Raw genomic sequence first — 23,662 nt, 5'->3', positions numbered from 1 at the left:
TTAGCAAGAAGGAGGACAGTTTCCTTCTCTAGCACACTGCAAAAATGACAGATGTTGACTGTGTTCCAGCCAGAACTACGACAGTCTTTAGCAAAGTAATCCCCTCATAGGAATTCGGTGTCCTCTGAGTGAATTGTCAACACAGTGACAACTTGTAGGAGCTCTGGGTCCCCTTTATGAACACAAAAACAGCCCACCTGGCTATGGTATCTGATCCCAGGACAAGGGATTGGGTAAGCATTAGACTGTCCCTTGAAAACTTGCCAGGAACTTGCATCTAGCAGACTTCTCCTGTATAGGCCCTAAGGGTGTAGAGGTACTCACACTGTCCTTGTCCTGCAGCTGTGGATAGAACTGATTTCAAGCCTTCCAGTGGGCTGGTTCTTTTGCAGGCTTTACAGGCTGTCCTTCCCCAGGAAACTGCAGGGCACTGGAGCTCCCTCTTTCAGCATTCCTCCTTCCTCCAGCCTGGAGGCAGAACCCCCCCTCCCAGGCTACACAGCAACACTTCAACCATCCATCTTCCACCTGACTCCCCTGCTGGCTAGGTTCTGTCATATTTATGGGCCAGTCTGCCACACTTCCAGGCCTCCTGTCTGGGATTGGTCAGACTCCCATACATATGCAAATTAGCTCCTCCTAGCTCCTGCCTACTGACTTCTAGAAGCTTCTACAAGCATCTAGAGCACCAACTGACCTGTAGAACCTTCCAGCCTGAGCTGAAGTAAACCCTCTGTCTCACACCCAGGCTTCTGGCAAGCCTCTATCTACACTAAACTATCTACACTACAGGGTGCTACATGAAGTAACATGTTTACTGGGTTCTTTTGATTCTGAAGGAGACAAAAGACTTTTAGTGAAAGGGGGGGGGGGTGTAGCCCCAATCTGCTGCTACAGTGGCAGGGCTGTTGGACAAACTGGGCTGTCATTGACTCTGCAGCTGCTCACACACACAGCCAGCGCTGCAGCTATACTATTTCCTTAGCTGCTGGTGAGGGTAGAGAGAGAACCAACCACACTGAGCAAGAGGATAGCCTTTTTTCCCAGGACATCAGAAAACACTGACTGGCTGCTATGCAGCCTGGGAGGAAAGAGGACTGCTGGGAACCACAGGAGATTAATGTCCCCAGGAGACATCTTTCTATTAAATCAAGGATGCGATGGAACTACAAGTTCCAGGAGGAGAGAATCTGGAGCAGGAGGAAAATGAAGGAGAAGCCCAGGGCTCAGGTCACGAGGAGGACTGTGGGAGGGAACAATCTGAGTGGGCTGGTGTGTTGGAGATAAACTCTGCTACATAAAGGCCACTGACATGTTCTGAGTCACTGCCAACATCACCTGTTCCATGAGAGATCATCATTACCAGGTTCTGAATTCCAGAGAGTGGGAGGAGGTGTAATCACAGATCATTTTTGTTGAGAGGCTGCTGGCCACAACTTTCTGTCCAATTTAAAAGGGACAGTGTCACCTAATTGTATGATATAATTTGGGTACTTACGCCTGTTATTGTGGGATCTATTAAAGTCTGCATGCTCAAATGCCGGAACTTTGGACCCCAACGATTACCAATACACTGGCCAGAGGGATGGGTTTGGAGAGACTGCTAGACCTTTAGTTTCCAATACCATCCTTAGTTAAGACTTCCCTAGTTTTAGAGTTCAGAACACATTTGTTCCTCCAGTTATTTAAGGTGTTATACAACATTGGTATCTGTTGTTCACTGTTATTGCTGTTCTGGTTTTTGTTTTCACTTGTTGGGAATATTCTCCCAAATAAATCTTCCTTAGTTAGCCTTGGATTTTCAAAGGGTGTGACATTGCTGGGAAGATAGTTTAGACATCTAAAATCCGGGGACCCACACCTCCTTCAGGGATGAACGCTTCACATTTATTAAAAAATAAATGTATTTTTTGTTAAATGCAAGCAGTGTAAGTACTTGAATTTGACTTGTAGTCAAATTTCTTGTAGTCTAGTACAGCAGTACTGCCCAGCCAAAGGGTGGTGAGCTAAGTAAAAGTGATGCTGCAGCAGTTTAAAAGGACACTAAACTCTGGCTTAAAAATAAAAAAATATATTCAAGTTTATATTTTAAACTTAGAAATATACCTTCTTTGAGTCTCCTCCTAATCTTCAAACTCTTTTTTTTTCTGCTGTGGTTGTAAGCAACATGAGTCACTTGACAAATTTTCCTGACACCAAGGTAAAAATAGGAGGGACCTCCAGATGACCTCCAGATGATTGACAGCCTCAGCTCTGTTCCTGTGAGCTGTGTGGAATGAGGTGTGTCCTTTCCCTCCAATCAGCTCTCAGAGATCTCACTGAGCTCTGCAGAGTCTAACTTCAGCTGTCCGTCCCCTTTTTTTCTGAACACGTAGGCAAGCTTTATAAAGTCAGCACTCTAAATGGATGTAGCGAAGAGAAAACTGCCAATAGTACAACTTGTGTGGGAGACTTTGTTTCATCTCTGTGTATCACCTGAGGCCAGCCACTTCACTGGGTTTATGTGAGGGTGTTACAACCACTTTAAAGCATGTCTACATTTTTCCATTGTCCCACTGTATGTAGGAATGTAGCTACCCTTTCTTGCTCACTCCCAAGATGGACTATGGACTTTGAAATCTTTAGTGTGCATAGAGCTGTGACCACAGGAACTCACAGGAGGATTTTACAAGGAGGCAGAAAAACACAGTAAGAAACAATTTCATAAAACACACACATTACAAAAATATATTTATGGAGAATAAGTATATCATTTTTTGTCACTTTAAGGTCCCTTTCCCTATTAGACAGGACTGCACTGTGGGGCAGAGCTATGTAACTATCAGAAATGGATGGACAGATATACAAATCTTTTGGCAGGTAAAAGAGCTCTCATATATTTCATCTGTTGTCTGGAATTCAGCTATAACATTTTTTCTAAACCTATTATTTTCTCTGTAATCTGCTGAAATAGCATTTCATGGCCAGAAAATGTTTCCACATTCATTTACTTAGTTATTCTTGTTTGATTACAGCCACATATGATTTTGGTTCTCTTAGCCCCTTTGCACACAGCAATGATAATACACGCTTCTAGCTGTGTTTGGCGCTCATCCCTTAACCCACCTGGAAACATGTAATGATTAGCTATGGCTGGATGCACACCTAGATGCTCACCAGTGTCCAGGGGCATTCAGCCTAGCTGCATTTACCAAATCAAGAATCCCATGCATCTCTGAACCATCAAGCTCTGTCAGAGCCAATCTAAGCATATGTAAGCTGATGTAAGCCAGTGTACAATGCTTACATTTGTTGGGTTTACTCTGGTTTCCCATTGCTGAATGTTCTTCTGCCAATACGGCACACAGTACTGGCAATGATTTTGGCAGTGTGAAAAAAAGAAGTACTGGGAGTTGTGGGTACAGTGACCAGTGTTTTAATCTACTAAATTAACACTTTTTTAGTCAACTAAAATAGGACTTAAACAAAAACAATTCAGATGACTAAAATACCACTAAAACTAAAATGGCATTTTAGTCAAAAGACTAAAATATGACAAAAACTAAAATAACATTTAAGTCAAAAGACTAGTACTAAAACTAGATCGAAATTTGATGTCAAAATTAACACTGCACTACCACATAAGAATAAGTAGGAGGCATCTACTAAGCTTCTGAAAGAAAAAAAAAGAAAAAACTTTTCTTATTTTTTTCCTAATAATTAATATTGGTAAGATATTCAGGTAATATGTGCAATGGCATTACAGCCAATAGAGTTACAGCTGTTGAAAAAATTTATTTAAAAGCGGAGCTCCAACCAAAAGGGGAAGTTCCGCTTTAAGCCTTTGTCCCCCACTCCCCATTAAGGAATGACACCTTTGGGGAGCAGATGGGGGGCGCAGGTACCCGAATTTGATAGGTACCCACTCCCACTTCCATTGCGATTGCCTAGGTGATTGGAAGTGGAAGTTGTCCTCCCCAACTCTCTCCCCGTAGTCTTCTGGGACATGTGACAGGTCCCAGAAGATTACGGGGCCATTCACAAAGTGCAGTGCTTCTCGGGCATGCGCAATGGGCACCCGGCTGTGAAGCAGCAAGCTGTCACAGCCGGGTGCCCACATTGAAGATGCCGGCACCGGGGAGAGAAGATGACCAGTGAAACCAGCCATGGTGAAGACACCGCTCGACCGAGGGACAGGTTGGTGTCTGTATTTTAAAAGTCAGCAGCTACAGTTTTTGTAGCTGCTGACTTTTATTTTTTTTTATTTTTTTTTTAGCTGGAACTCTGCTTTAAAGTTGCACTACTTTTTGTCAAAAAGCAATATTTTTGTTTGTTTATGAAACTTGTTTTTATTTTTAAAGATGTTATATATCACAATGGCTAAATCTGTGTCTGTAGTGCATGTTCAGACTTTAATACCATAAATAATAACATGTATTAGATTTTTACACCAGGAGTAAATAATGAGTTTGCCAATTTTAGGGAAAAACATTACAACTTACCTAAAGTCTAAAATACGACTAAAACTAAAATGGCATTTTCAGATTTGATAACTCTCCATAGTGTTTTAATAATCCCATTAAGTTAGGCAACAACAATCTAGGATTCACAATGTAAAACAGCAGATCATCTGCGTACGCTGTTACCTTATGTTCTACATCTATCTTAATTCCAGTAATATCAATGCTCTTTCTTACCAACTCCAAAAGTTGTTCCAGGGATAAGACAAATAACAATGGGGATAATGGACATCCCTGACTAGTTCCATTATACACTTTAAAGGTCCATGACAGGGACCCATTGACCTTCACTGCTGCTGAAGGGTTTTTATAAAGCCCTTTTATCCACCTCACCATTTTTTCCCCTATTCTTACTGCCTCTAGTGTATTTATCATAAATCCCCAATCTACCCTATCAAAGGCTTTTTTTGCATCAATCGACAATATAATTGTCAGCTGCCTTTCTCTTTTTGCTTTTTGTAAAAGAAGCAGTGATATTAAACTATTATCTATTCCTTCCCTTCCTGGGATAAATCCCCCTTGATCTAGGTGTATCCACTCCGGCATCAGCTCTTTCATCCTTGTAGCTAGTACTTTTGTGAACAGTTTAGTATCAATATTTAATAGTGATATAGGTCTATAACTGGCGCATTGTGCACTATCGTTCCCCTCTTTAAGAATAATTGTTATATATGCATGCAATGATTCCTCTCTCATTTCCGTTCCCTCCCCCAACGCATTCATATATCTACAAAGTCTAGGGACAAATAATTCTTTAAATTTCTTATAATATCCTACCGTATGTCCATCGGGACCAGTGCTCTTTCCTCCTGCCGAACACTTCAGGGCCACTCTAATTTCATTTTTGGAAATTACTCGTTCTAGGGATGCTAATTTATCTTTTGCAATTCTTAGTAAGTCTCCCCCCTTTAAGAATTCTTGCCTTTTCCTCCTCTTTTCTTCCTCTGTTGCTTTCTGACTTTTAGGGTTCAACTCTTAAAGCCTACTATAAAACTTTTGAAACATATTAGTGATACCAGTGGTAGAGTATATCAATTCCCCATCATCATCCTTGATTTTTTCTATATAATTTTTTAATTTCTTTACCTTCAAACTTTTCATCAGATATTTTCCTGGTCTATTCCCCCACTGGTATCTTTGCTTTGAAACTGTATTAAAAACTTTCCTCCTTTCCTGTTCCAATAGATCCTTCAGTTCTTCTCTTTTAAGGATAATCTTCCAGTGCAAATCTATGTCCTGCTTTTTTTATGTGCCTGTTCTAGATTATATAACTCTTCAGTTACCTCCTTTAATTCCCTCTCTCGGTCTCTCTTTTTTTTTTTTGTCCCTGCAGCAATCAGGATTCCCCTCATAAAGACTTTATGTGCCTCCCATATAGTAGCCACTGATAATTACTCGGTTTCATTCAGAACAAAAAATTGCTCTAACTCTTCCCTTAACCTTTTCTCTATTTCGGGTTCTTGTATAAGTGTCTTGTTTAATCACCACATAGCCCTCTTATTTCTCTCACCTCCCAACCAAAGTCTCACTATGACAGGGGCATGATCCGAGATAGAAATAACCTCTATGTCAGATTTAACCAGGGATTCCAACTTTAGTCCAATCGTGAATACGATTTGTGTGTCGAAGAGAAGAAGGTATAATCTCTTTCTCTGGGATGTTTTACTTTCCAAGCGTCTATTAATTGATTTTGATGCAGCCACCTTTTCAACATTCTTAATTTTTTACCTCACTCCCTCTGCGCACTCGAGGATGCATCCATCCATGGATCCAAACAACATTTGAAGTCTCCTGCCATGATCAGACTACCCATTTTAAATTACATAATTTTCCCAAGCACATCTAGAAGGATGCGCAGGAGCGTGCGAGTGCGCGCATGCGCACTAGCATACATGTCACCGCAAGGCGGGCTATTTAAACCTCCAGCACAGTTTAGCCTATGCCTTTTGGTCTATAACGTTCTGCACTCCATAACCTGATTTTGTTGCCTGTATCTGATCTGACCCTGACTAAGAAAGAACTTCGCCTGCACCGACCCCGGCTTATCCCTGACTATCCGCTTGCCTGCTCCCTTGTACCTGATTCGCTCGATTGATCCTGACCCGGCTTGTCTGACACTGCTGCACATACTTACCTGTATCTGCACCTGGCCTGTATCCTGGTTACCGCCATACTTACCTTCTGCTTCACCTACATTCCTGCACCTGGCCTGCACCCTGGTTACCGCCATACCTGCCTGCTGCCGCACCTACGCTCCTGTGTCCACTCCTGGTCCTTATCCTGGTTGCCGCCATACCTGCCTGCTGCTGCACCCACGTTCCTGCATCTGCACCTGGCCTGCGTCTGGATCTTCTGGGTCTTCACCTAGCTACCATCAGCTCCAGACCAACCCGGCACTCATGCCACTCCTGGCTCAGCGCCCTCTATTCCCACTATCAGGGGCTCCGTGCGGGAGTAGTAAGAGGACGCCTCCTCTCTGTCAAGGTCCTACCTTTTCCCTGAGGTTATGTTACTCCATGTGCTGGCGTCCATCTTGGATTCTGCTGTGCATGATGGGAATCCTTTTATGCCTTCAGGTCTCTGTGGTCCATCCCCCAGAGGGGTGTGGCTGATGACATATAAGCCTGTGGCCCGCACATGCTCTTTGCACTTGTGTCTTGTGTCTTTGTGTTGCTATTACTCTGTTCTGACTCTCGTGACTCTCCTGGTATCTGATTCGGCTTGTGACTTGACTATTCTTTGTATTCTCCCTTGATCTGACCCTCTGTTGCTGAACCCGGCTTGTGACCTGTGATTCTCGTCTGCTGTCCTGTACTGTTTTGTCCTGTTGTTGTTGACCCGGCTTGTCTGACTACTCTTTTGTCTCTTCCACCAGCTACACGCCATTGGCGGCGGCCATTACCACAGCTGGGGTGTCTTGGGGGCCGCGACCTGGTTCCTGGCTGCGTCAAGTCCATCCCCACCATCAGGGGCCCTGGTGAAGGGCAGCCTGGGACTTAGACTCCGCGCCCTGAGGGACTCCGGTCTGTGGGTAGTGGTTGTCGTCAGCCAGTGCGTTACATTGTTAGGCCTGCCTGTCCGTTCCTCGGCCCCCGCCCTGACACTCTCCAGGTCAGGCTCCCCAACCAGGTACGTGACAGAAGTACAATTCATTATTGTTGCCTCTGGTGGACACAGAGTTTTTTCCTCCAGGGAGAGATAATATTTCAGGGAAATGATTTAAAGGTAGAAATGCACAGTTAAGGGATATAGTAGATAAAGGGAAGTTATGCACTTTTCAAGAGTTAAAGAGTAAAAAGGACTTATTTTTTGTATTAGACGACTTGAGATATTTTCAATTAGGACATTTTGTCTCAACGCTACCCCAACCACTGAGGATGCAGGAGGACATGTTGCCATTTGAAAAAATGTTGAGTTCTAAGATTGTATATAAACATATAGCCTCTAGGATTTATAAGATTCTAATTGAATTGACAGGTTCTGAACCTCCGTTATTCTTGGATAAATGGGAAAGAGAATTGGAAACAAAAATAAATGACCAACAGAAGAAATGTTAATGTTAGTGCACGGGGTGATGAATATGAACACAGTTGAAATGAATTATAAATGTTTATCCAGATGGTATTGTACATCGAGTGTGGCACATAAACAATGAAGAGAAATATCACCATTATGTTGGAGGGGATGTGGGGCAAGGGGCACAATAGCACACATATGTGGGTGTGCCTTTTTTTATAAGTCAGAGATGTCAGTGAAAAAAAATAAAAAAATTGGAGATTATACCATCTGATTAGTTCAGCAAAAAGTTTCATCCCCAAATTTTGGCAGGTACAGGACCCTCCAACAATGAGGGACTGGATAGATAGAATCTAATATATATAAGTAGGATGGAGGAGTTACTCCATATCGAGGAGGATAAAATAGAAAAATATAGAAAGGATTGGAGTAGGTGGTATGAATTTAAAATATCCAAAAAATGCTTCAAAGTGAGGGGTGCCCTGGTAGTATAGTTGGAGAATAAAACTGGTTAACTACATAATAGAAAATAAAGTTGTAGACATAGGTTGGTGAACGGGGAAGGAAAGAGATGGTAGGAAATACTTGGACAGGGGTAATTGTATCGGGCGGGGAGAGATTGGGGGGGGGGGTTTAAGCTGTTTTTTTGGGAATGTATGTTTTGATAAATGATATATGGTTGTTCTATGTATTGCTATAAAATGTAATAAAGAATATAATAATTAATCCAGTGACAAGAAGAGACAAGAGACCAGGCAGAGGAGAAACACTGGGGGAGACAAGACAATAGTGCCAATCACAGTAATAACACTTATACAGAGTTGCATGGATACTTAGAGAGCATGCTGGGCTTGAAAAAAATTAATTCTGGGAGCTTAGCAGCAAAAATGTATGTAAACACATTTGCATAATGCTGACAGAGAGCAAATTATTTGTAGGAGAGCTCTCCTGAACATCACCTGAAAATTAATGGGTAGCAAATTATTGTGTATGTGGAAGGGGCCTAAAGGTGCTTTACAGTACATGTTTCTTGGTATACAAAAAGAAAACCCTAAACAATAATATACAGGGAATGCACCAAGAAACTAGAATAAATTTGGCACAGTTGGTTTGGAGAGTCAACATAAGTCCTATAGTTTGTCCAGTCAACTGAATTGCCTTCCTCTACCCATGCCAGGTTACATTTTAAATGACTAGTCCCTTGGTTTGGAAATATCATTTTGTGCAGAGATGATATATTAAATCACAGCTGTCTATATGTCTTGAGGATGATGCCTCTGTGCACAAGCTTACAGGAGGTGTCCTTCCTGTGAAATTGTGAAGGGACCTTACTGTCTCACTATACATTTTTCAATTAATTTACAGCATGAAGAATACAGCAGCAGAAAGATGCAAAGGCTAGGATCTGCAGGATTTGGATTTCCAGTAAGAAGATCTCTCCACCAGACTTCTAGAAAAATATCTTATAGTAAGTTGGTGGTGCAGCCTACTATTATCTAACCAGCATAGCAGTCAACACAGCTGCTATGGGGCCTGGAGCAGTGTAAAGCCCTCTCAGGGCCAGGAGAGGTGAGCTTAAGAAAGAGAAAGCAACTGCTCTGGCTCCAGCACTAGTAGCAGTCATCAGCCTTTACCTGCTTTCATTGGCATCCCCAGAATGTGACCACTACTGCTCTGTTGCAGCCCATCTCAGGGAACACTCACCAACCCATCCCGTGTTCCCTAGCTCCAATCTACTACTGTAGCACATACAGCTGTAGTGTTGGAATAGGTATTGTGTGGTCCCATTTACTTGAAATCAACCAATCAAAGGATGGGGCCATGCTACCTATTTCCTGGCATTAGAAAATTGTGTTTAGCTATGTTCTCTAGAGTAGAGAATGTGAAGTGAGTATACCTGCTGGTGATTAGGAAGATCTGCTAGAGGAATGGATAAGTGCTGGGAGCAGGAGGGGTATGCATTGGGAAGAGGTGTGTACGTTATAGGGTGATCAGAAAGTGGTGGGAGCGTCGGAAGGTGCAGTGTGGTTTAGCAGAGTAACTACAGAGTCTGGTTGCAGGAACAATAACTTGTCTTAAAGGAAAGGCTCAACTCAACAGGTAACCCAGCGAGAAAGCGCCACACCATAGAAACAATCACAGTTCAAAATGACTTGTATACACAGCAGGCTTAGATGCACCAACAGCGTCTGTCTCAGAGGGCGTAATGCCGCTTGGCCGGTCTGGTCCAGTCCCAATGAGGAGGCTTTCAAAGTAGGACGGCGTGTCCCTAGCCTGTCCCTCCTCATAAGAAACCTCTCCTTATGGCCAACACCTTCCCTGACAGACTGATGCTCTTTCCCTCAATACCTGGGGGCAGGGACTTACAAAGACACTGCTGACCCAAGATGGCTGCCAGGGGTCACCTTACTGTAGTGTAGCCAACCACAACGCTGCCTCAGAGGACTTGGAAGCCATAGAGTAACCAGGTTTCTCCTGACTTACCCTCCACTTGCAGTACCCCTTCCCCCCCCAGTTTGAGTGTCACATGCAGTGTAGAAAGCAGACTGCACCTGCCTACATGTATACTGGAAGGGGTGGAAGAAATGGTGTGCATATTGCTGTGGGAAGTAGATATACAGTATAATTTGTATTGGAGGAGAATGCTTTATACTGTATACTGCTCTGGAGGGGTGGAAGAAAAGGGGGTTTATATAGTGCTTTTGTGGAAGCATGTCCATGCTGCTTTGGGAGGGAGATTTATTTATGTATTGGTGTAGAGGGGTGTGTATACTTCTCTGAAGGATGAGGGTTTATCTGTTGCTCTGCAACAGATTTTCTCTGCGACAATTTGCTGCTTTGAAAATAAGCTTAATCTTATCAAATATCTGAATTGGTTTAGCCTTTTTAGAAGCTTTCTAAGATTGTTCACACCAGGTCCTCACAGCAACACACTTTATGCACATTGTGGTTCCATTTATTTTGAACGGAACCCCAGCATACCTCCACAACACATGTGCTCTGCAACCACCACAGCCCACAACCACCCACGTTATACATGTTAGTTACAAAAAATGCAGCCTGCACTATTTTTTAGTTAGTTTCATTCAAGCACTTTGGAGCTCATTCATTTTGAATGGGCTGCTAATGCACCACAATACCATGTCCAGATCTAGAGGGGTGCTGGGGTGGGCTACAGCCCCCCAGATTTTAGTTGCCCCCCCACCTCAAAGCCAACCCTAACTTTCCACTATTGTATACCACTATATTACTCTAACCTACCACTATACTGCCCTAACCTGCCACTATACTACCCTAACCTATATAATAGATAAATGGTGCAGCGCTAAAAACTAGAGTACAGTTTATACACACAATATATATAAACATGCATGATATCACTCTGAGGGTGATCAATAAATACAAAAGTTCAGTGTAATAGTGCGGATCATGGAAAGATCCCAATTCAAGGTGAATGGACGTCCTGATCCAAGGTGTGATGGTAGGTGTGATCACACAAATAGGTGGAAAACGCACTCACCAGATGTGCGTTTAATATACGCGATATGTAATCCTGCGTCACCAGGCCATAAAACGATCATCAGATCCCAGATCAGATTGTACCCAGATCACCATCTCAGTTCCACAGAAGTGAAGTCATCTGAAACCGCTACCAGGTATCACCACCAGGGTCCTGAGTCCTCCAGATGGGCACTGCGAATGATAGCACTCACACAGAGTGCCCAATAAGAGACCTCATAGCGTGATACTGCTTTAGATGCTTTTATTCAGGGTTGGTTGGTGTGGGGTACATACAAAAATAAACCAAAAAGTTACTGACCATATGCATTCCTAGGTGGTTAGGTGTCCTGCTGCTGCTGCCCCCATGATGCGTTTCGTGCGATGCACGTATTCATAGGGTCCAGGGCTGGCCAGGACATCCTCATCAGTGCTATTTATAAATGTGAATGGCAAATTTGCCTAATACGGCCGCCATTTTCTCGGCTATCCGCGCATGCGCAGAACGCCGGCGTCGTCTTCCCACGCTACTGCGCATGCGCGAGCGATCGACGCCATTTTGTCGTGGATCGCGGATGCGATCTCCAGCAGGAAGTCTCCTACAGTGCGGCGCCATTTTGTTGGCGCCGCACTGTAGGAGACTTCCTGCTGGAGATCGCATCCGCGATCCACGACAAAATGGCGTCGATCGCTCGCGCATGCGCAGTAGCGTGGGAAGACGACGCCGGCGTTCTGCGCATGCGCGGATAGCCGAGAAAATGGCGGCCGTATTAGGCAAATTTGCCATTCACATTTATAAATAGCACTGATGAGGATGTCCTGGCCAGCCCTGGACCCTATGAATACGTGCATCGCACGAAACGCGTCAGGGGGGCAGCAGCAGCAGGACACCTAACCACCTAGGAATGCATATGGTCAGTAACTTTTTGGTTTATTTTTGTATGTACCCCACACCAACCAACCCTGAATAAAAGCATCTAAAGCAGTATCACGCTATGAGGTCTCTTATTGTGCACTCTGTGTGAGTGCTATCATTCGCAGTGCCCATCTGGAGGACTCAGGACCCTGGTGGTGATATCTGGTAGCGGTTTCAGATGACTTCACTTCTGTGGAACTGAGATGGTGATCTGGGTACAATCTGATCTGGGATCTGATGATCGTTTTATGGCCTGGTGACGCAGGATTACATATCGCGTATATTAAACGCACATCTGGTGAGTGCGTTTTCCACCTATTTGTGTGATCACACCTACCATCACACCTTGGTTCAGGACGTCCATTCACCTTGAATTGGGATCTTTCCATGATCCGCACTATTACACTGAACTTTTGTATTTATTGATCACCCTCAGAGTGATATCATGCATGTTTATATATATTGTGTGTATAAACTGTACTCTAGTTTTTAGCGCTGCACCATTTATCTATTATATATGTTTGTTTTGGAGGTTTTACTTGGTTACCTTTTCGGTGTATCAGCTGCTCACTAACGGTTTTGTGTATACACATTGATACACTTTTTGCATTTAAGTCGCGCTCACTTTAACATCTTTTATTACAATACTACCCTAACCTACCACTACACTGCCCTAACCTGCCACTATACTACCCTAACCTACCACTACACTGCCCTAACCTGCCACTATACTACTCTAATCTGCCACTATGCTGCCCTAAAATTACACAATACCACCCTAATCTGAGACTTTACCGCCCTAGTTTGATATTATACTGCCCTAGCCTGACACTATACTGTCCTTGACTGACACTGTACTGATCTCAGTTATATATTGTGTGCGGGGAGGAGCTCTGCTGCCTTTGCCCAGGCTGTGTGCAGTGCATGGGATGAGAGAAGAAGCTATGCCCCTGTCCCCTGCCCTGCCAGCAGTGACCCCTGTCCTCTGCCCTACTGACCTCCCATCCTTTGCCCCCCTGACATTTTTTACTGCGCCCCCACATCGGACAGGTTAGATCCAGACCAGCTCAACACATGATAAAGAAATAAATATACATTGTATATATTTTCTGTATATACAGTATGTGTGCAGTAGCTCAAGGTCCATACAAGATGACTGTGATGATTAGGATGTTGTTCAATGACATTTTTCTTTCTGTTTGAGGAGAGTGCCCTATAAAACTTTTGATATAGTGCTCTAACTAAAGCTAAAATATCTAGTTTAGCTATACTAAGCGTGTAACTTTGTTCCTGCAAAGAATCAGGGTTAAGCAATCATGATAATTCACAAAAAAAGAACATTTGGGAACTGGAGAAAGTACAGAGAAGGGCAACCAAACTGATACGAGGCATGGAGGAGCTCAGCTATGAGGGAAGATTAGAGGAACTTAATTTATTCTTTCTTGAGACCCTTGAACAATATTTACGATGTTTCTCCTCTTACTCACAGGATGAGTGGGTGTCTCTCCTTCCATTGGCAGAATTTGCGTATAACAATTCCATCCACTCTGCATCCACTCTGCTACCAAACAGTCGGCTTTTTAGGCCAACTATGGATACCATTCTTCCTTCCTCCCTGAAATGCCGGGGAGGGGGGGGCTAATCTGCAAGAAAGGCTGGATTTCCTCAATAGGAATGGTCAAATGTTACGAGAAACTATTGTGGAAGCTCAGGAAAAAACCAAGAGATTTTTTGACAGAAAAAGAAGGGGGAATCTGAATCTGAAACCAGGAGATAAGGTTTGGCTATCCACAACAAACTTGAAATTGAGCTCCCCTTCAAAGAAGCTTGGTCCAAGATACCTGGGACCATTTACAATCAAAAGAAAGATTAATCCTGTAGCTTTTGAATTAATGTTACCAAAGAATATGAAGATCCATCCAGAGGATAATTCTTGGGAACCATCCGCTAATGTCCATGCTCCACAGTTAGTGCAAGCTTACCTTCATCTTCATCCTATAAACAAGCTTTAGTGGGCATCTGGAGGATGCCCCTAAGGGGGGGGGCACTGTAAGGGAATTCCCGTGAGAAGGCTGGCAAATAGACGTGCGCATGTGCACAGAAATGCACGACCGCACACACGCACGCCCATGTGCACACGCACGGCAAAGATTGGTGCCAGACGGACTATTTAAAAGGTGCCTCTGCCTGTGCTGAGTGCTGACTGGTCTTCAGCTGTTCCCCATTTCCTGCTCGTTCCTATGTGATTTCCTTGTTGCTGACCTGGCTTGCTCCTGACTTGACTCTGATTACTCTCCTGCTTGATACTTGTTCCGGACTTCGGCTCTGCTCCTGAAGGAAGGAATTTTTTTCCCCTACAGGAACAAATTGGATCATGCTTTGCTGGGTTTTTTTGCCTTCCTCTGGACCATAACATTTCCTCTGGATTATAACTTCTTTTTTTTTTGATGGTTGAACTGGATGGACTTTTGTGTTTTTTCACCCAGACTAACTATGTAACTATGATAAATACAGTGCATCATAACCATTAATAGCTCAAAAATGTTTTTTCTTACATTGTAGCTAGTAGCATTTACTCACATTCAGGTGGAATTGTTTTGGATTGTTGATGGTATTCTGCCAGTCATCTAAGTACCTTCCTGAGTTATATTGAGTTTCAGGAACATATGTCGACATTTATTATAGCCACATGGGTAACTCAGTCATCTTAATCCAATCACCATAGTGTCATATAATTTGTCAATGCTTGGTACATGCTTTGAATGTGAAACATAGTGATATCTATTCAAATGAAACCTGATAAAAAGACCGAAAGAATGGAGAAGAATGCCAAAGCATACACCTAGAAACAAAACAAATGGGCTTGAGCACACTTGCAGACTTGAAACAAAGCTGTATTTGTATACTATCCTAGGAATGTGTAAATGATGCCCTGTATTCACTAAAGATATGACTGTTTTATGTAGCGTCCCTCTAGTTAACCAGGGGGAGCTAGCTAAGTTTTTAGGCAGAGGCTAAATCTACATAGCAGCCTGGGATAAGTCAGCCTGGGATGATTCAGTCAGGTTACTCTAGGTCAGGGCTGAAGACTCTGAAGGTCAGTTCCCTGATACCTCTCCCTTCTCTAGAAGCTTGAGAAGTTTGTGTAAGGCAATGGGTGTGGGTGAGAAGGGACTGATCTGCATGTCTGAGGGATCTTGACCAATCCCCAAGCAGAAGGCTTGGCATGGGGTCAGGACAGCCCTCAGATATTATTGAGCCTGATCAGCAGGAAGTAGTCAGAGTGTGTCAGTTGGAAGATGATGTAGGAAGCAGGAGTGTGGAGCCTGGGTAGGGGCCCAGGGAAGGGGCCTACCAACAGGCCGGTTCTGGAAGAGGGGGCATCCATTGTACCACCCTCTACTAAGAGGGACAGCCTGAGTAGCAGGGAAGGAGCCAGTCCAGCAGAAGGCCTGAAGGCAGCCACCAACCCATAAAGCTATCAGTAAGGATAGTGTGAGTAACCTTGCACCCCCTGGGCTGGATAAGGGAAGAGGGCAGTCAGGTGGTGAACCCAACTAGCTCCTCAGCCATTGCTGTTTAATCTTTGGCAGCTTCTGGATCCCCTTGTCCAGGAAATACCCTTAGTACTGCTGGGTGAAGTGAAGGATTCATCTGGGGTCTGAGGAGATACACTGGAGATCTGGACTGCTCTCAAAGTAGAGACAGATTTTGCTTCTTGTCCATAGACTTGTACATAGTTTGTCCTCACAGTTCACAGTTCCTTGTGCATCTCATGCCTCGTTCAACCCCATCCAAGTTCAATACCCCTTAATAAAATCACACAAATAAAGCCTAAGGACTGGTTACTGTCTCAGCGAGCAAGTGTGGAGGAAGAAGATGCGTGTTGCCCGGCTATGCAGGACTGTAGGGGGACCCAAAAAATAAGCGACTCGTAAGGGGATAGTGCTACATATAAATATGCAAATTAAAGTCAGATATTATTTATTTACATAGCTTGGATATTTCCTGAGTAAGAAAAGATGAGATTGTTGTTACTTGACCTAAAATGTATTGTGGATTCTCCAAGCAGAATCTATACCATATAAAGGCATTGATAGTCTTTTAAATTTTGTATTTTCTCACTTTGATAAACCATTTTAATTAAGACCTTTCTTCCCCCATGTAAATGAAGATCTTCCCGCTCAGTTCCACATGCTAAGAAGGCCTGAACTACACTGTATCTGAGCACCACAAACCAAAATAATGAATTCATTTTTAATATCCAAAGCAAATTCACCCATCCATATATGTCTCCATGCTTTATTTTGCTAAGAAACCATTTTGAAAAACACCCCTAGCATTTCTGGCTGTAGCTATCTTGAGTAAAGACAGATGATTCATGTAGCATTTACTTCTTGGAATCCATCTATCCTTAGGTCAGGCATGCAGACAGGAGGGCGTGTTTAGCTGAAAAAAAAACCCTCCTCCCCTCCTGAAGACTCTTAGGATGTATGACATCATGGAAATGGCATGGAAAGCAGAAAATACAGTTGCAAGAAAAAGTATGTGAACCCCTTGGGATTACGTGGAGTTGTGCATGAATTGGGCATAAAATGTGCTCTGAACGTCATCTAAGTCACAACAATAGAAGAACACAGTCTGCTGAACATAATACTACACAAACATAAGATGTTGCCATGGTTTAATTGCACATAACATGTAAACATTTACAGTGCAGGGAGGAAAAAGTATGTGAAGCCCTAGCTTAATGACTTCTCCCAGAGCTAATTGGAGCCAGGAGTGAGCCAACCTTGACTCCAATCAGTGTGATGATATTGGATGTGTTGCTGACAGCTGTCCTGCCCTTAAAAAACACACACCTGTTTTGGGTTTATTGGTTTCAAGAAGCACTGTCTGATGTGAACCATGCCTCGCAGAAAAGAGCTCTCAGAAGACCTACGATCAAGAATAGTTGACTTGCATGAAGCTGGAAAGGGTTACAAAAGTATCTCCAAAAGCCTTGATGTTCATGTGTCCACGGTAAGACAGACTGTCTACAAATGGAGAAAGTTTAGCACTGTTGCTACTCTCCCTAGGCGCGGTCGTCCTGTACAAATGACTGCAAGAGCACAGCACAGAATGCTGCATGAGGTAAAGAAGAATCCCAGAGTGTCAGCTAAAGACCTACAGAAATCTCTGGCACATGCTAACATTTTTGTTGACACATCTACAATAAGGAAAACATTAAACAAGAATGGAGTACATGAGAGGACACCACGGAGGAAGCCATTGCTGTCCAAAAAGAATATTGCAGCACGTTTGAAGTTTGCAAAAGAGCACCTGGATGTTCCACAGCACTACTGGCAAAATATACTTTGGACAGATGAAACCAAGATTGAGTTGTTTGGGAAGAACACACAACACTATGTGTGGAGAAAAAAAGGCACAGCACACCAACATCAAAACCTCATCCCCACTGTAAAACATGGCGGAGGGAGCATCATGGTTTGGGGCTGCTTTGCTGCCTCAGGGCCTGGACGGATTGTTGTCATTGAGGGAAAATGAATTCCAGAGTTTATCAAGACATTCTGCAGGAAAACGTACGACCATCTGTCCGCCAACTGAAGCTCCGCAGAGGATGGGTGATGCAACAGGACAATGACCCAAAGCATACAATTAATTCAACAAAACAATGGCTGCAACAGCACAGAATAGGCCTTCTGGAGTGGCCCAGTCAGAGTCCTGACCTCAACCCGATTGAAATGCTGTGGCATGACCTTAAGAGAGCGATTCACACCAGACATCCCAAGAATATTGCTACACTGAAACAGTTTTGTGAAGAAGAGTGGTCCAAAATGACTCCAGATCGTTGTGCAGGTCTGATCTGCAACTACAGGAAACGTTTGGTTGAGGTTATTGCTGCCAAAGGAGGGTCAACCAGTTATTAAGTCCAAAGGTTCACATACTTTTTCCTCCCTGCACTGTGAATGTTTACATGTTATGTGCAGTTAAACCATGGCAACATTTAATGTTTGTGTAGTATTATGTTCAGCAGACTGTGTTCTTCTATTGTTGTGACTTAGATGACGTTCAGAGCACATTTTATGCCCAATTCATGCAAAACTCCACGTAATCCCAAGGGGTTCACATACTTTTTCTTGCAACTGTAGCTGATGAAATGTGAAAAAAAGGTTTAAAACAAACAAATATGATATACTGTCCTATCTATTTACTAATGCTAGCGGCTTAAGCATTAACATGAGTCAATGTTGATTGAGAGAGTGAAGTTCCACTCTAATCAGAGTTTTGTCTCTACAGAAGCAGCACACTTATAAGATTGCTCTGATATCCAGAAGTGGGCTGCTCAGGAATCCCACAGCTTGAGTGGTTATTGATCTTGTGATCACAACAATTGGTTAATCATGGTGATCAAGTGATCAGTAAATACTTATAGTGCTTACCCTGCTGTCTGCCACATTACATCTTCTTTCCTCCCACAGCAGCTATAGATGTGAGAGAAGGACATCTATATGGGACATGCAAGCTTCTGGTAAAACAATAAAATAAAAACATAAAGTTTAATATTATTACAGTTATTAAATTAATATTAATCTAATAAATTAGATTATATTAGGTTAGCTTTTTAGTTAGTATTAGGTCCATTCAATAATTAATTTTTAGGGCTAATTCACATAAGTCCCCGCGTTTCCAATGCCAGGACATCTCCAGCACCATTGCCTTACTGTTTTTAAACGCACACCACCACAAACCGTTCGTGTGAATGCGGCACTTAGGAGACAATGCACTTTGGTTTGTCGTGCAGTGGAACTGCCTTGGGATAGCCACTCAATGCAGTCCCACGACACCTGTTGTGAATGAACCCTTAGGGTTTTATTCTGTCATTGGGGAATTACAGCCACTAACCTGTTCCTGCCTGGCCAATAGGAAAATGATGGCCGAGCGGGACTTTCGTCGATCCAGGTGGGCGTCACTTTCTGGACGTACTTTCTGGACCGTTGCCAGTACCATGTGACCTTCTGTCACCAATCACAGCAGGTCCCATGACAATTGTAAACAATGGATGGCTTCCTTTCATGCCATCTGTTGTATACAATTGTGTCCATAGCTGTGATTGGTCACAATGATCACGTGCACAGACTGGGCCAATCACAGCCCATCTGTGTCATGTGATTAGTCGTGGCCAACCACAGCTAATCACAGCAAAAAAATCCTGAATGAATAGATTTCATTCAGTTAAATGCTTTTTTATTTTTTGCTAATAAAAATCCCAATAATTGTAAATTAATTGGTTTACGTGAAAGTTATAGTGTTTACAAATGGTAGTATATATACTGGGATTTTTTTTTTACTAGTAATGGCGGCGATCAGCGACTTATAGTGGGACTGCGGCGGACATTCTGACACTGGGGGGAACTGACTTGATGTCACTAACATCCCCAATGACACCAATACAGTGATCAGTGCTACAAAAAGCACTGATACTGTACAAATGGCACTGGGCAGGAAGGGGTTAACATGAGGGGCTATCAAAGGGTTAACAGTGTGCAGGGAGTGTTTTACTAGGGGGCGGTGTCAGTGTGCCTCACTCTAATCAAACTGCTCTGGATGGCTTTGCTGTGCACAGCCATCCAGAGCAGTGTGCCCGAGCTGACAGGGAGGAGAACTGTTAGTAAACAAAACAGTTCTCCTCCCTGTCGGAGATCCTCGGAAATCACTGGACGCCGGTGAGTAATTACCGGCCGGGACCTGGTGATTGACAGCCATGGCTGCAAATGGTGGCGCTGGTAGGGCATGCGCGCCTCCTACCCAGAAGTGCAATATCACATATATAAACGTGATTTTGCACACCCATGCCACCCTGTAGCAGTATATCTGCTATAAGGCTGTCGTGAAGCGGTTACATACTGCAGACTGTCTACTTTGCAAAAAGGTGTCATTTGGGGGATATCTGTACTGTTCTGACATTTTGGGGCCTCAAGAAATTAGATTGGCCATCAGTACTTCAGGATTGATCAATTTTCAGAAATATCCCATAGTTTGTGAACTCTATAACTTTCCTACAGACTAAATAATAAATACTGGTTTGGGTTATTTTCACCAGCAAAATGTAGCAGAATACATGTTGGCCTAAATTTATGAAGAACAATTATTTATTTGCAAACTTTTATAAAAGAAACAAAGAAAAATGTGGGGTTTTTTTTCATACATTTCAGTCTTTTTTTTGTTAATTTAGCAAACAATAAAAACCCCAGTGGTGATTAAATACCACCAAAAGAAATCTCTAGTTGTATGAACAAAATTCTAAAAATCTAGTTTGGTTACAGCATTGCACGACCACGCAATTGTCATTCAAAGTGTGAAAGTGCCGAAAGCTGAAAATTAGCCTGGGCAGGAAGGGGGTAAAAGTGCCTGGTACTGAAGTGGTTAAACTCAAAACATAGTAATATTCTTATTATCATTATTATTATTAGTAGTAGTAGTAGTAGTAGTAATAGTAGTATTGGAGAATACCATATATCTAGAAATAGAAAAGAAGCAAATTTGTTTATTGACCATACAGCATTGACATATGCGTAAAAACCTACCATGGGGCTTCTGTTTTTCCAGATAAATGAGAGAAAATAATTTACAGAACATATTTGAAATAGTATTTATTATACAAAATATGAAATAGTATTTATTATACAAAATAAATTACACATTAAAGAAACTAACTTTAGGCGCACTCTGAAAACCTATCTCTTCAGGGAAGCCTACCCCGCCCTCAGCTACTTACTGAACTCCTCCACTCTTCCTACCACTCCATCCCCCACAGCTATTTCCTCCTGTACCACTATCCCCTCCCTCCTAGATTGTAAGCTCCAAGGTGCAGGGCCCTCGAACCCCTCGTGTATTGACTCGTATTGTTACTGTACTGTCTCATGTACTGTCTCCCATTATAATGTACAGCACTGAGCAAACTGTTGGCGCTATATAAATCCTGTATAATAATAATAATATTTTTTTCCATTTCTCTGCTTATTTAAAAAAATATATTCAGGATAGTTTAAAAAGAAAAACCAGATTAAGACCCCGTATGGACTAAAATGGTGTGCAAATCTATTTAATTTGCAAAGCAATAAAAAGTTATTGCTGAGTAAACTAGTATATACCAAAACTTTAACATTTTAGCTTGGTCACTGTTATGATGAACCCTGGACATGAAACCATTAAGGTAGATGTAGAATCATCAATCATTCATTATATCATCAATCATTAAAATCCCTAATGATTTTTAATATTATGCATCTTTTAACTTGTAATAACCAATCTTAAATCTAAGATTCATTTAAATAATTCTGATGTTTGGGTCATTCATTTTATTGTTTACATATTTTATGTATTTATTTTTTTTACGTAGTTATAATTATCTTTATTAATATTATTCAATTTCAACACCTAAAAAAATAACACCCCAAATTCTCTGTCTCTTGATTGCCCTCACTGCATTGTCACATTCATTTCCAGTGGAGTTCCAGTGGCTGTGCAGGCATGTTCCACTATTGTCACCATCAGGAAGTCCATCCTAAGCAACGACATGCAGTTATTTCTGGAGCACATGCATGTAGACAGGACGTGGCTGCACAGAACTTGGAGCAAATTACAACTTTCTAAAAGTTAAAACATGGCAATTTTTATGGTACACTGCTTGGCACATGTGCAAATGCCTGCAGGGCTCTGCCAGATGCCGAAGGCCAGAGAGACCTCTTTGGTGTATCTACGCACATACCATGCATTCAAAAACAGTGGTGCTGCCGGAGGGGGCAGAGCCACAATCAAGGGAGCTGAATTCAGCCTTACGTCCTCACATTCTTATATATTATGTTTGTTCCATTAGATTTTTTTCTGCCGTGGGTCCACTAACAGTTACAAATTGTCCATTATGCTCCCAGAAAAGTATCACACTGACATTTGGGTCAACAATTGAGTGTCACCCAAACAGGTAATAAAATGTTCTTGTTGCTAGGATAAAGGTTTTGATGCCAAATGGTTGATAATTATATCTTTCTGCCTATGCTACAATAAAAGTGTCTTTTAATATGTAATTAGTTTGAGGCTCAATATAATATGCACATTCATATTTCTTGACTTAGTTTTTGTAATAAAAAGACAAATGAAGGGTGTAGCGCTGTGCAAAATAAAAATTACCAAGTATTTAAAATAGTCCACATATGTAATAGCCATAAACGCATGTGAAGACCATAAATGAATGAAAAAGTCTCAAGACGGAGGAAAATGCAGCAGATTGACTTGTGACTCCAACCGTTAGTAAAAAATGCGCACTCACCGGAAGCGCATGGATAATGCGCATAAATATAAATCCTCAAGGTATACTGGACAATCCGGTGAACTTTTCCCTATGGTGCAGTCATCAAGCCGTTAAGAAAGTATTTGAATCCACTGGTTCCAGAGGTCCCCTTATGGTGGTAAGGTGATCAGCCTGGGTGTGGGGCTCCTATTCCTCCAGATATGCTGGATACTAACAGGTACCTGTGGGCTTAATAGCTCCAGATAGGAGCCACAAAACAAGTGCCCATAGTGTAGTAGATTATAAATCTTTTATTGTAGTACCGCATAAAACAGACAGAGTATAGTGGTGAGCAGAACTAACACACTATACCTTAATTAAAATGGCCGCCCGGGCTTCATTCCAGCTCCAGGCGGCAGTAGTGTCATAGGAGGAACCAGACAGCACATGACACTACTGCCGCCTGGAGCTGGAAGGAAGCCCGGGCGGCTATTTTAATTAAGGTATAGTGTGTTATTTCTGCTCACCACTATACTCTGTCTGTTTTATGCGGTACTACAATAAAAGATTTATAATCTACTACACTATGGGCACTTGTTTTGTGGCTCCTATCTGGAGCTATTAAGCCCACAGGTACCTGTTAGTATCCAGCATATCTGGAGGAATAGGAGCCCCACACCCAGGCTGATCACCTTACCAACCTTAAGGGGACCTCTGGAACCAGTGGATTCAAATACTTCCTTAACGGCTTGATGACTGCACCATAGGGAAAAGTTCACCGGATTGTCCAGTATACCTTGAGGATTTATATTTATGTGCATTATCCATGCGCTTCCGGTGAGTGCGCATTTTTTACTATCGGTTGGAGTCACAAGTCAATCTGCTGCATTTTCTACTGTCTTGAGACTTTTTCATTCATTTATGATCTTCACATGCGTTTAT

This window comes from Staurois parvus, unplaced genomic scaffold (assembly GCF_062004578.1).
Source record: "Staurois parvus isolate SC_StPar_1 unplaced genomic scaffold, SC_StPar_1.0 ptg000287l, whole genome shotgun sequence".
In the NCBI taxonomy this organism is placed as follows: domain Eukaryota; kingdom Metazoa; phylum Chordata; class Amphibia; order Anura; family Ranidae; genus Staurois; species Staurois parvus.
The sequence above is the reverse complement of the archived record's forward strand: the minus strand, read 5'-3'. Positions refer to the sequence as shown.